Below are 12,650 nucleotides of genomic sequence, written 5' to 3' on the forward strand. Positions count from 1 at the left end.
AAAATCGCTGTTGTAGTTTGTTTTCCTCACATTTCATAAGGAATGCAGGCTCGAGCTTAATGACACACAGAAGCATCTGTACCCACATCCTCATTTGCAGGCAGTCCCAAAGCATCAAAACATATTAAACTACACTGCAATCACGGCACGCACACAAAACCTGGATTGTGTGTAGACAATGCTGTTTTTCAAACCTTTTTCCAATGCCTCAATCATTTTTTTTTTTACTTTCTGGGTTTATATTAATATTTGCACAATGTGTTTTATGCTTTTAGAATCCATAAATTCAAGGTTGGGCGCTGAATATCTGAACAGGCTTTAATAAAATGACCTTGATGAAGTGGCTTAATCTCAGGAGGGGAACTTATTTCCCAGCCGGGTATTGGCTGATAATGTGAGTCATTTCTTAGTGTGCCAATCCCTGCTCTGCTTATATGCAGCAATTCATTTAGAAATTGGTAAAAGAGTCTTCAGTTTTTACCTAAAAGCCTCGCTTTTATTGCCTTATTACCTTACTGCAGTCTTGGCAATGTTAACCCATTGGGTCAAGTTGTGAGCAGCCTTTTTATCAGCGCAGCAAGGGGAAGGCTTATCAGCCAGCTGCTCTCAGCTGGGTGCTGATCTCTTTGGCTGTGTAGATGCAGTGTGCGCTCACTGCCGCGCTGCATAAACAGTTTTAAGCAGTGGATCAAGAAACGCTCATATCGCAGCACTTTGATGTTTCAACGAGATCGCTCAAAAAGTCTTTCAGAACTTATTGTATCTGCTTTGTGTCATTCAGGAAATCGCACAACACATCTGCAACACAAGCCCAGCAAGAATATCTCACAATTAACTGCGCGGCACGTCCCCGCCTCCCATACGATGTTACCTACTTAAACACAGTTTGCACTATTTAGAGATGTGCTTGCAGATCCTGCAGCAGTACAAAGTGTTTCTACACTGAAGCCCTTTCATTGTAGCTCGAGAGCAAGAAGTTTGTTTAAAATAAAGAGATTTCTAACCTCATGTGACCTTTAAAGAAGCAGCCCTGTCTCTGAGTTGTTTAAGGCCATGGTGGGTGTTTCAATTCGCCAAGATGGACTGGCGTGCCAAATCCGATTTCCATTATGTTTCAGGCATCTACTGTATGTCTCAGTCCTCCCACTCACTGCTTGGCATGACATGTGCGCGCACACACACACACACACACACACACACACACACACACACACACACACACACACACACACACACACACACACACACACACACTCTCCAAAACCCCCCACACAGAAAAGGAGACTTTTAAGACTTTAAGAAGCAAAGAATAAAGACTCAGCAGCAGCTCAGCATCCTCAAACCGCACAGTTACAAACGAGGAAAGAGAACTTACACTGATGGATGGCAAACAGGTAAAGCAAAAGCAGCTTAAAGTCATCTTTTTAGCTATGTGTGCCTTTTATGGCAGATTGTCAGGATTTCTTCTTCTAACTTACATAACTCTAATACTACCTACCACTGCCAACACCACCACTGCTGTGAAGTAATCCATTAATTAATTGATTTAATGTAAGCCAATTAAATAGAGAAGAAACAAACTCCTCTTCCAGTCTTCTGGACTACTGAGAAGTAATTGCTCCCCCACCCCAGAATCTGGAGCCAGTGGTTTAGTCCACACCTGCATGACTAGCGCATGTTTAATTAATTATTCTTATGGCTGCGTTTGGCATGGACTAGCCTAATGTCCATCTAATATAGCCACAGATGTGGTCAGAAGTTGCAGTCAATCATGATCACTGATGAGAAGTTATCGAGCCTTGGTCTTGTCGGGTTAAAAGACGCTGGAGAACCTTCAGCACCACTTATTAAAAGATTTAAGTGTGTGTATGTATCTATTTGAGCCTGTGTGTATAATTTTGACTCTGTGTGGTTTAGAGAAAATCCTAAATAAATTCAAACTTTTGCACCCAATTCTTGCTTTTTCAAGTCATTAAAGATGTACAATCATTCCACCCTGGAAAAACAACAGTTCAAAGAAATCATTAAAAGGCCCAAATTACCGTGACATTCATGCCGGTGATGAGTGGATGGAAACTTTAGACCACAGCTGTTTACAGCCTAAAGGGGAAAGGATGAATGAAAGCCAGGTGAAAGGCGAGTTGCTCAGCCAAGTTAATGCTAACAGCATGTCAGTGAGATACACTCACTGACCATTTCATTAGGTACACCTGTTCAACCGCTTGTTACTGCAAATATTTAATCGGGCAATCACACGGCAGCAACTCAATAATGTATTAAGGCAGGATGACCTGCTGAAGTTCAAGCTGAGCATCAGAATGGGGAGGAAAGGTGACTTTAGTTACTTTGAAAGTGACATGGGGTGTTGGTGCCAGACTGGCTGGTGTGAGTATTTCAGAAAACTGCTAAGCCAGTGGAATTTTCCCACACAACCATCCCTAGGGTTTTTGCAGAAAATGGTCTGAAAAAGAAAAAATATCCAGTGAGCAGCAGTTCTCTGGGAGTAAATGTTTTGTTGATGCCAGAGGTCAGAGGAGAACGGCTAGCTTCAGGCAGGCAGCAGTAACTCAAATAACCACTCATTACAGCAGCATTCAGATGCTAGAGTCAGAATTTGGTGTAAACAGCATGAAAACATGAAATTCTCAATCTGGTTTCTTGAAGATGACAGTGAGTTCACTGTACTCTAATGGTCCCCACAGTCACCAGCTCTTAATAGAGCACCTTTGAGGTGTGGTGGAATGGGAGATACTCATTATTTATGAGAAACAGCTCACAAATCTGAAGCAACTGTGTGATGCTGTCATATCAATATGGACCAAAATCTCTGAGGAATGTTTCCAGCACCTTGTTGAATCTGTGCCACAAAGAATTAAAGTTCTGAAGGCAAAAAAGGGGTCCAACCTACTTATCACGGTGTGCCTAATAAAATGACCAGTAAGTGTATATCAAAAAATAACAGGGGGAAAAAAAAACAGCACATGCATTAAAGCCTTAATTTCAGCCTGATTTAAAATAATATCAAAAGCACACAATAGCTAACTGACACACACACGCACATGCTTTACAATACACACAGACACTCTCTTGGTCACTCCAAGGGACAAGGACAGACTTTGAGGCTCGGCAGCGTTTGTGCGTCAGTGAGCACTTCAGCTCTGTCAAGATATCGCACATCTCCCCACTGACCCCAGTGACAGCCCTGGCACTCTGATCTCTAGAGTGGGTCTGTGTGTGTGTGTGTGTCTGTGTGTGCTCGTGTGTGCATGAACCCAGTGCTCTACAAAGCATGTGCTTGCATGCTGACAGTACGATGCTAACTCAACTCGCACCGCTTCACTCTGCCTCCGAGGACACGCTTCGCTCAGAGAGGGCACGTTTGTGGTGACAGATGTCAGATGAGGTGGCGAGGTCGCAGGAGTGACAGACGCAGAGAAATAAAATAATGCGGACTTCAAGCATTTTTAAAATGTATGCCTGGACCTAAAAAGTGAATTCTAGGTAGATAAGTCACTTTTCAACTGAGGTATGCATTGTAGATGAATAGAAAAGCATAGATTTGTCTCTTATATAGATTATAAATTGCAAAATTAATGCTCCTTTTTTACTGTTTGAAGATCAAATGACTAGTTGAAGGATTAAAAAAAGAAAATATAGGTGAAGATTAACTGATAATGAAAAATAATCGGCAGTTGCAGCCAAATTATTCAAGATTGGGCAACAAATGGTAATGAAAAAGATGAGGTTCGAGGAGGAAAAGTTAGACCCAACTTATCATAATGCTGGTACCATAACAAGGCAAGAAAGATGAAAAATGATCTGCCATCAGTTCGTTATTAGTTGCACAGTTTGAACTCGTAGGCTGCAGCATTGTAAGAGCCTGATGCTGTGGTCACACTAACGGTAATTTTCATTGGAAGTTGGTGACTGGGAGCTGCAAACCGACACCCTGCGCTCGCAGCTTTGTGCGCCACGTGCAACAAATCAGAAGGGAACCAAACCAGTCGTGCTTCGATGTTTGAAGACGCGCACACACTCATGGATGACGTGAGCCAACTCTTCAGCACTACCTCGACCTTGACTTGGTCGCAGTGGAGCTGGTCACGCTTGGCCCTTTTGTGGCTTTGTCTCATTGTGTGCGTCTGCTGCTTTGATTTTGACCATTTGGCCTCATCAGCAGTATTAATGTAACCACTCTCAGTTCTGCACTTTTTCACAGTGATTAACCTTACAGCCCTCCCTCCCCCCGCTGGCAGTGGGGGCTCTTAATGGAGATCTGCTTGGTTAGTATTTACAGATCATTTGGTTGCATGTGTGTAAGGCCAGCTTTCGGATCACGAGAAGCCTTTAAGTGTGTCTGTTGCAGTATTTAGGATCGGCTTGTTCTCCCCGTCTTGTCTGTGTGATGACATTAGCAACACTGCTGCAAGAGGAAGTGTCAGTGGATGCTTTTCAAAGCAAACTGAAGACAAAACAAGTTAAAAGAAAAAATCACTGCTTTTTTGATGTCTTAAGATTTTAGTCCTCAACTATGAGACAAAGATAATACGATTGCAGGTCCCAGCTGCTGTGTTGTCTCTCTGTGTATATTCACGAGGTTGCTGATTGCTTGGATCTATATCCGTTATTGCCTTCCTGTCTACCCTTTAATTCAATCTCGAGTTTAACTTTGTCTGCTGGCCTTGGACGTTTGTGTTGTCGCAGAAAGTCTGGATTGTGGGTTGGCGTCCTCCTGTCAGTCCTCCCATCCTGTCCTTCTCTCCACTGTATGATGTTTTTAGTCATGTTAAAAACATAATCACATGAAGAGGAAACCGGCTCCAGCTGAGCTCTGAGATTTCATATCCCTGGATGACATTTATGTCGGCACATCAGCGCTCATCCACAGGTCAGCAGGTTCGGTCACGTATCGATAGTAGAGACGTACTTTTGATAGCTTTGTTTTGCTCTGAGAATACATAAAAAAATTTTGAATTGTTCTAAATAAAATAACTCTTCATATCTTTGACAAGGTCACGCTGCGCATCCAATTTCACTGTTTGTTTGTTTTTTGTGAGTTGCTCTAAAAAAACAGTGCAAAACCTTATGGAGTTAAAGTTAATGTGCAGTTGAGCGTAATTTTACTATCTTTGTCTGATTGCCTTTCCAGACAGTCTAGTGTATTGTTTATATTTAGTTGAGATAAATCTGTCTCATCTCCTTATAAAGCCATGTGGCACACGGGGGGGGGGGGGGGGGGGGGGGGGGGGACTCACAAAGGCAGTCACAAAAGCACACACAGACGTAGAAGAATAGATAAAAAATTGCAGCTGTTGCAGCCCACAATCAGAACTTCACTCAAGCTCCCTACTGCAGATATTAAAACTGGCATATTAAAATGAAGTTGTGAGGTGGTGGTGGTGGTGGTATTTGTCTTTTCCGTTACCGATTAATCAGAAAGCAGTAAAATGACCGGAACTCGTCAGATCCCGATAACATTTAGGCTTCCCACCACGGGCGTGCTGCCAGATGAAAATGGCCTAGGTGTTCAGAAGTGGGCCTGTGTCTTGTCATAGCAGCCTCGCCCTCTTCAAGCATCAGTGAAGCAGATGATCGCAGTCACAAATGAACCTATAAATGTCTGTATAGCATCTTTGTCCCTAAAGGGAACAGAAACCCAAAATAAGACCCCCCCTTTTTTAAGCTTCTAACGACCTGCGTGTGCTACATGTCAAGCGTCTACTGGCGAGTCAAAACTTATATAAGAGGAAATCTGGTCACATGGCTTTGAGAGGAATCTCAAGGCCAGGATTGCTTGTTTATATGAAGCAAATGGACATGAGCCAAAAGAAATGGGACAATAAATAGACTTTTATGAGTTTATGGGTCTTGTTGTCATTCTAGTTGCAGGCAGCATCTTGTAGCTGCTGCTGCTCGCCGTTTCTAAAAGGACTCAATGAGCCAGAAAATTTGTCCAGGAGCAAAGAAGGAGCCACTTGTGCCCGTATTAATCTTGGTTTCACATTGTATGTGTATCTTGAAGTAGATGGGTTTCTGTGTTGTTGTTTACTGCAGCTAAACCAGGTTGCAGAAATGCCCCCCCCCTCCATACACTTGCACTATTTTCCACCCTCCATCCAGAGTGCTCCCAATCCAGCTCATAGTAAGAGTCAGGAGGCGGCCCTGAGGCAGAACTTAATTCTTAGGCAACTGCAGCTGGCTACTCTCAGTGCAGCACACAAACTCATGCACGCACACAGGCACACACATGGTGAGACTTTACAGATGAATAAACCATGTCACCACTGTAGAAATAATAACGTTAACTGCAGTGGGATGAGAAATGTCTCTAATGATGAAATTGTCAGCTGCAGGAGTGTAATAATGTCAGGTTTAGGGCTGAATTAGAGCACGCTGAGATGGCACAGATCTGCTTATTCAGTCATACAAGATGAGACGAGCTAGCTTGCACTGTGTATTGCTTCTGTAGATAGCATAACATCTTTAATTTGTACTGTTTGATGGGTTAGATAGAGGTGTCAGGATTTACTGAAACCTGTGCTGCTGCTGACAGTGTAGAAATTGTCTTAGGCAACAATCAAATGTGTTAAATTTGTGTATTTTTGCTTAGTTGTGTTGAAATCTGGGCTTGAGCCTGTGGCTATCCTGTCACACGTTATGCAGAATGAAATATTAAAGTGCACATATGTTTATAGAGATTGCTCAGCAGTATTAGCAGTGGCATTCTTTTCAAGTCATGTATAATGACATGTTCAATACTTACCTACCTACTGGAGGATGATTTGCTGAGGTATTTAATTGTTTAATAATTATTTAATAGTGATTCCAACGTACCTGAAAACAGCTGACTTTACTGTGATATTTGAGAAGAGATTTGACTGAAAAAAGCTTAATTTAGCACACAGATTGATGTAATTTTTTGCCCCAGAATCCCTTTTATGGGCGCATGCACTGTGAAAAGACTCACAAAGGCTTGAAATTGAGTTGGACTCATAGGTTGTGTGGCATCTGGACTGACTTTGACTTTGAGTTTACAGCACACTGAGCACTAATTAACTTTTCTGCTGAAGATAAATGGAATAAATGAGAATAGATTGTCTCTCATTGCTCTTTGTCTCCCACATTGTCTCAATAATGCTGAGGCCCGGGATCTGGGGAGACCGATCCACGACTGACCCCAGTACTACTTGTTACATTATTTTTCTAATTACTCCATAAAAATGATCTGAAACACATCATCTCATAATTAGCAGTCATATTTTCACAGGGTCAGGCAGAGATTTGACACAGAATCAGCTCCGAGTCATAATTTCTGGGCACGTGTTATAGTGATGTCAGCATACCTGGAAGTTGCTTTAAACCTGCACATAAACCTCAACATTATTAATATTGACCTGCAGCTCTAAAGCACATCGTTAAAGATGTTGTCTTTTTGTTTCTCACTTTTCTTTATTAAATGTCTCCAAAATATGATTTTAGTAATTTTGCCCCTCGCATTAACAAACAAAAGTAAGATTATTCAGTTACATTATGGGAATAGAGTAATCTACATGATGGTGTTAATGAGTGCCTGTCATCAAACATAAACAATATCAACAAAAAGTCTTTTGACAAACAAATATTTGAAGTTGTGGGTAATTGAACGCAGCGAGGGACCAAAAGTGCAAAGCTGATGATTGATATAAAGGAAAATGTGTGTGTTTGTTTGTGTGTGTGTTTGTGTGTAAAATATTGTGTGAACCCATGGGGGAGATGTAGGCAGGTTGGTTTGATTAGATTAAAGCTAGCTGAGATCTCCAAACTGTTAATTACCTGACCCACTTTATGTGTGTGTTGGTGTGTTTCCGGTGTGTGTGTGTGTGATGTGCGTGTGTGTGTGTGATGTGTGCGCCCTTGTTCTCCGTGCTGCAGCTGCTGCTCCTGCAGGGCCGATCAGAATCACAGACTCCTGAGAGAATCCAGGTTAGGAAGAATCAGATGTTCCAGCAGCATGAAGTTAAAGTCCTTTTTACTCTTCTCTTAGACACCAAACGTGTGACAGTGAACGTGAGAGCTGCACATTATTTAGATGAAAATATTCCTTGTTGCCGTGATTTGGAAGAAATTTCACTGATTTGTTGCAATCAGTGTGGCCGTACAGCTGACTGATTCAGACAAAAGTAACGGCTCTATTAGGCAACGCAGAATATTAAAGATAGAAATTAGATCAGCTGGTTTTTCCTGCTTTGTCTAATTAGGTATGCGTGCCGTGCTGTATGAAGTGCAATGAGTTAAACACAGGAAGTCTCAGCTGGCGCCGCTGAAAGAGAGAAAAGAGAGAGCTAAAGAAGGTCTGTTGGAGTGAGTGTTTAGTCAAAGAGTTGAATTGGTTTTCAGGAAGTAGTCTGTTCTTCTCCACTCAGCCAACGTCATCGTCTCTGGCTCGCACATTTTCCACTGCCTCGGCCAACTCTCTCTCTCCCCTTCTCTCGCAAACACACACATGCCTTCAACTAGGCACAGATACACAAGTTAAAGCAACCAATGTGAACATCAGCAAACACAAGTTTTCTAAACTACCAAACTAGTTCCTCTGAGCCACCTCACTATCTCGCCTTTCTTCTTTCACCGCACAGATGCACGAAACGTTCAAAGCCTGCTCTGGGAAGCTCTTTTGGTTTTTTTTTTTTCTGTGGGTGAGTAAGACAAACATTTAGCCACCAGTGATGCTGATGGCACCAAAACAATGTGGTCATTATTGGACTTGACAGCAGGCCTGGAGCCAGGAGGGAGGACATAGAAACAGAACTCATAGAATATCCAGTAGCTAGCTGTACCTGCCTACAATATATCTTATTCACCCTTCAAAGGCTCAGTATGTTTTAAACTGCATTGTTATGCTGTTTTATTCCTTTAATTAACACCTCATCGTAGTTGAGGCCCCCTTTCCTTTCCAAGTGGCCTCGATCAGCTTTTAAACAGAGCTCCATACAGATTGCTGGTTATTCCAAAGTAAACTGACTAAGGATTTTTAAAAAGCACAGTACTGTTCACCCCATTTCTTAATATTTTGCAGTCTTGAGCAGTAGTTCTCTGGGTTTTTCTGAAGGTCTTTCAAAGGGTTTCTTTGGACATTGGCTGCTTTTTCACTCATTTTCAGCCCAGTCCTCATACCTGACCATTTTCAGAGGAATGATTTTTTTGGCTTGTTTTACTGGTTCATCCACTTCACACTAACCTATAAATCATTCAAGCACAAAAAAAGGCACCAAACACAAGAGATGAACCAGAACCAATTTTAAATTGTGTCTTTGGGCACTTTTTACTAGCAGCCTATCACAAAACACATCATTTGTTCCCATTTCGTTAGTCGAATGTATGAAAAAGGCCAAAGATAACACAGTTCAACAGGCATAAAACAGTATTTTTGCACCGACAAGATGATTCCCAAAGAGCTATTAGACAAAAACTTGGCATATGTCAGCAGGAAGTGCAGTGTGTCGAAAAAAAATCTGAGGAAACTGGACAAGTGGAGGATAAAAGAAGACGTGTCAGGCCTGAACATATGTTTCAAACGTTCATATCATAGAAAATATAAGCACTGTACCTTTTTATACCTTTCCTGATTTTGGGTAGGATATGTTCTAAGCACTATATTTCTATGAGGGTGACTGGGTTCAGCATCAGCAGGAAACAGCGTGTCATCCTGATTACACACTCCTGCACTTTCTCTCTCTCCCGTTCTTTGTGCTTTGGGGTTCCCCCCAGTAATTACTGCGCCGAGCAGCCTCAACAACAACAGCAACAATAATGGCGCACTATTGCTGTGTGTCAAGGCAGGAAACTAACTTTTCTGCTCAGCGGCCTCAGCGGCACACAGAGACAAAGACGACCCTGTTCAATGAACCGCCTCCTTCCCTTCAAGTATTTTTTTGTTGGTGTTTACTCAGTCAAATCTGTGAAATAGCACAAATGAATGAGGATTTCTCTATTGTGATGGTGGAAGACATTCACCCTAAAATGCTATCCATAAATGAAGTGACCTTAAAGGGAACCCCAGGGAGAGTTTGGATACCGTGCTGAGCACTTGATGACTTTTTTTGTTAAAACTCGTGAGAAAACAAACAATCAAGAAAAGAAAAGAATGCATCAGAGGTTTGTAACTGTAATTGTACGACGCTTATGAGTCTTTCCAGGAACTCTTCGAGTGTTCCCTGGAAGGATCAAACGTTATCATCAACCAACACCGGTGAAATAAGATTTAAGGAGCATGTCTAAATGTGGCAGAGGAGGAAAGATCCACTGTGTCTGTAAGTGATAACGCATCATCCGAGGTCCTCGGGAACTGTGCATCTCCAATTACTCGTATTCACCCTCGTACAGAATGTTTTCAGTGCCTTACAATACAGCAAGATAGCAAAACAGCTCTTTAGTTTAATGTTTTTTTGGAAGATTTCTCAAGTGGGTACTTTTTTAGGATGTCACAGTGCCAAAGGAATGACTTGCCTTAATTCCAGCAACAGTATAGTCTCGGGATAATGCTGAGTAGCTACAGACCATCCAAAAAAAAAAAAAAAGCCCCAAAATTGTCATATTGGGTCATACACTGCTTTTAATGCTTTGTTTGCATCTGTTGTGTAACTGGCTTTAGGGTCTAAGGTTTTGGAAAACCCTTCTTGTTCCTGGTAGTAGGCTGGTAAACTGAGTTAGGCGCCACCAGGGAATGAGAAAATAAGATTTAATGGTCATTTGAGTGCGGGCGAGCCCAGACGAAATACGATTTGAGTGTCCTCTTGATATCAAGCCTAAGGCCAAAGTAGATAACAGATCAAAGTTCCAAAGTAACAGGAAACATAAATTCACTGAGAAGATGATGGAGGGCAGAGAGCAGAGAGGGAGAAGGCTGCATGCTGGGTCCTGGGAGTGGATGAAAAATTGGTGTGAGTTTAGATTGGATAGGTAGAGATGTAGTTAAAGGCATGACCTGCTTTGGACTGGCCTCTTTTTTTTTAGCCTGCGTTGCAGAAGGCGCTTTGGAGAGGTTTCTTTCACCGGAGAAACCCAATTTACTTTTTAACCACTTTTGCCAGTGCAGTGTGTCAGAGAGACCCCGCAGAACACAGGCCTAAAAACATGAATTGAAAACATAAACTTTGGGGTTACATTGTTTTGGTTTTAGCTATCGGCCAGCTTGCTTGACTTTTGCAAAGCATGCAGGCCGCAAAGACCACAATCTGTGCTGCGGAAGCAGCACAGATTGTGGTCTTTGCGGCCTGCTTGACTTTTGCAAAGCATGCAGGCCGCAAAGACCACAATCTGTGCTGCTTCCGCATCAAACTTCAAATTCAGAAGAAATTGAAAATAATATCCAAAAGCCATCTAACGCTGGCAGGACTGGGAACTGTCATCAAGTAATGTTTCCCCTACCTCCACCCCCCCCCCCCCCCCCCCCCCCCCCCCCCCCCCCACCCCTCCTTCTGCTGTGCATGTGTCAGCTCAGCTCTGTGAATCTGTTTCTCGGTGACACTCGTGGAGGAAAGCACGGGGCGCGCACACACACACACGAATGAGGAAGCAGAGCAGCAAAACAGAAGCGGAGACTTTCAAACTACGATGAAATGCAAAGAGAAGGGTAACATGCCTTCAGCACAGCCGTGCTCTCACAATGTGCTTCTAACTTTGACAAGCGAGCCACTCTCTGCACGTTGATATGATTGGTTGCTTATCCCCGAATCCGTGTTGCAATCTGAATCCACGTTTCTGAGACTGTTATTGGTACATTGTGGTGAAATCAACAGAAAAAAATCAACATAAATACACATTAACAAGGTTCATCTGAAGGGCTCTTTAATCGTTTTTACTATTCAGTTTTGCCATTAGGGAAGTTTTTGAGAGGCAGATGAATCATGCAGCTTTACATAACAATCTCATAATATGCACAAATGATAAAGATGTTGCAATATGAGTAGCCACTGCAGCACACTAACAAAACACACTAAGAAACTGCTGGTGTGGGTGTTAATGGTCTTTTTCAGCCATTTACAAGCACACACAAACATTTGCAAACGCAGTAATAGAGACTTTGTTTGTGTGGTTGTTGCTTGGCTGGCTCTCTTGCTCTCTGTGTCATACCTGCTCACGGGGTGCCATTTATCAGGCGCTGCAGCATGCACATGAAATAAGTGTGTGAGTTTATTGAGACAGATGAACGCTTATAAATAGAAAGTTATGGCAGTGCATTTGTTGGCTGGGCAGGGTTTAGCACAACACGCATCAAGGGACCACCCAACCCAAACACAGCTATTCCTCACGTGTAATGAACAATATGTTTTTCATGGTTACAGGGGAAAACAGAGACATGATGAAACCTTGGCCTGATAGAAACTAGAGTAATTATTTTTTTATGGAGCAAAGCTTAGGAGACAGTTCTGGTGAGTAGAAGAAGAATACATCAGCGAAAGGAGGCAGAGATGCTTTGAGATCAGTTACTACAGAGAAAAAGTTGAAATATGAATAAAACCCACACCTGAATGCACAAAGATATAAGCATCACATTTGACTCATCTTTGGACATGAGGCCCTGGTACTCAGGGCAGCCAAGATATTATTAGTAACATATTTGCTGGGGCAAAATCAGAGGTGTCACTTCAAATATGTCCACACAGAAGCAA

This window comes from Archocentrus centrarchus, chromosome 2, assembly GCF_007364275.1.
Source record: "Archocentrus centrarchus isolate MPI-CPG fArcCen1 chromosome 2, fArcCen1, whole genome shotgun sequence".
Taxonomy (NCBI): Eukaryota; Metazoa; Chordata; class Actinopteri; order Cichliformes; family Cichlidae; genus Archocentrus; species Archocentrus centrarchus.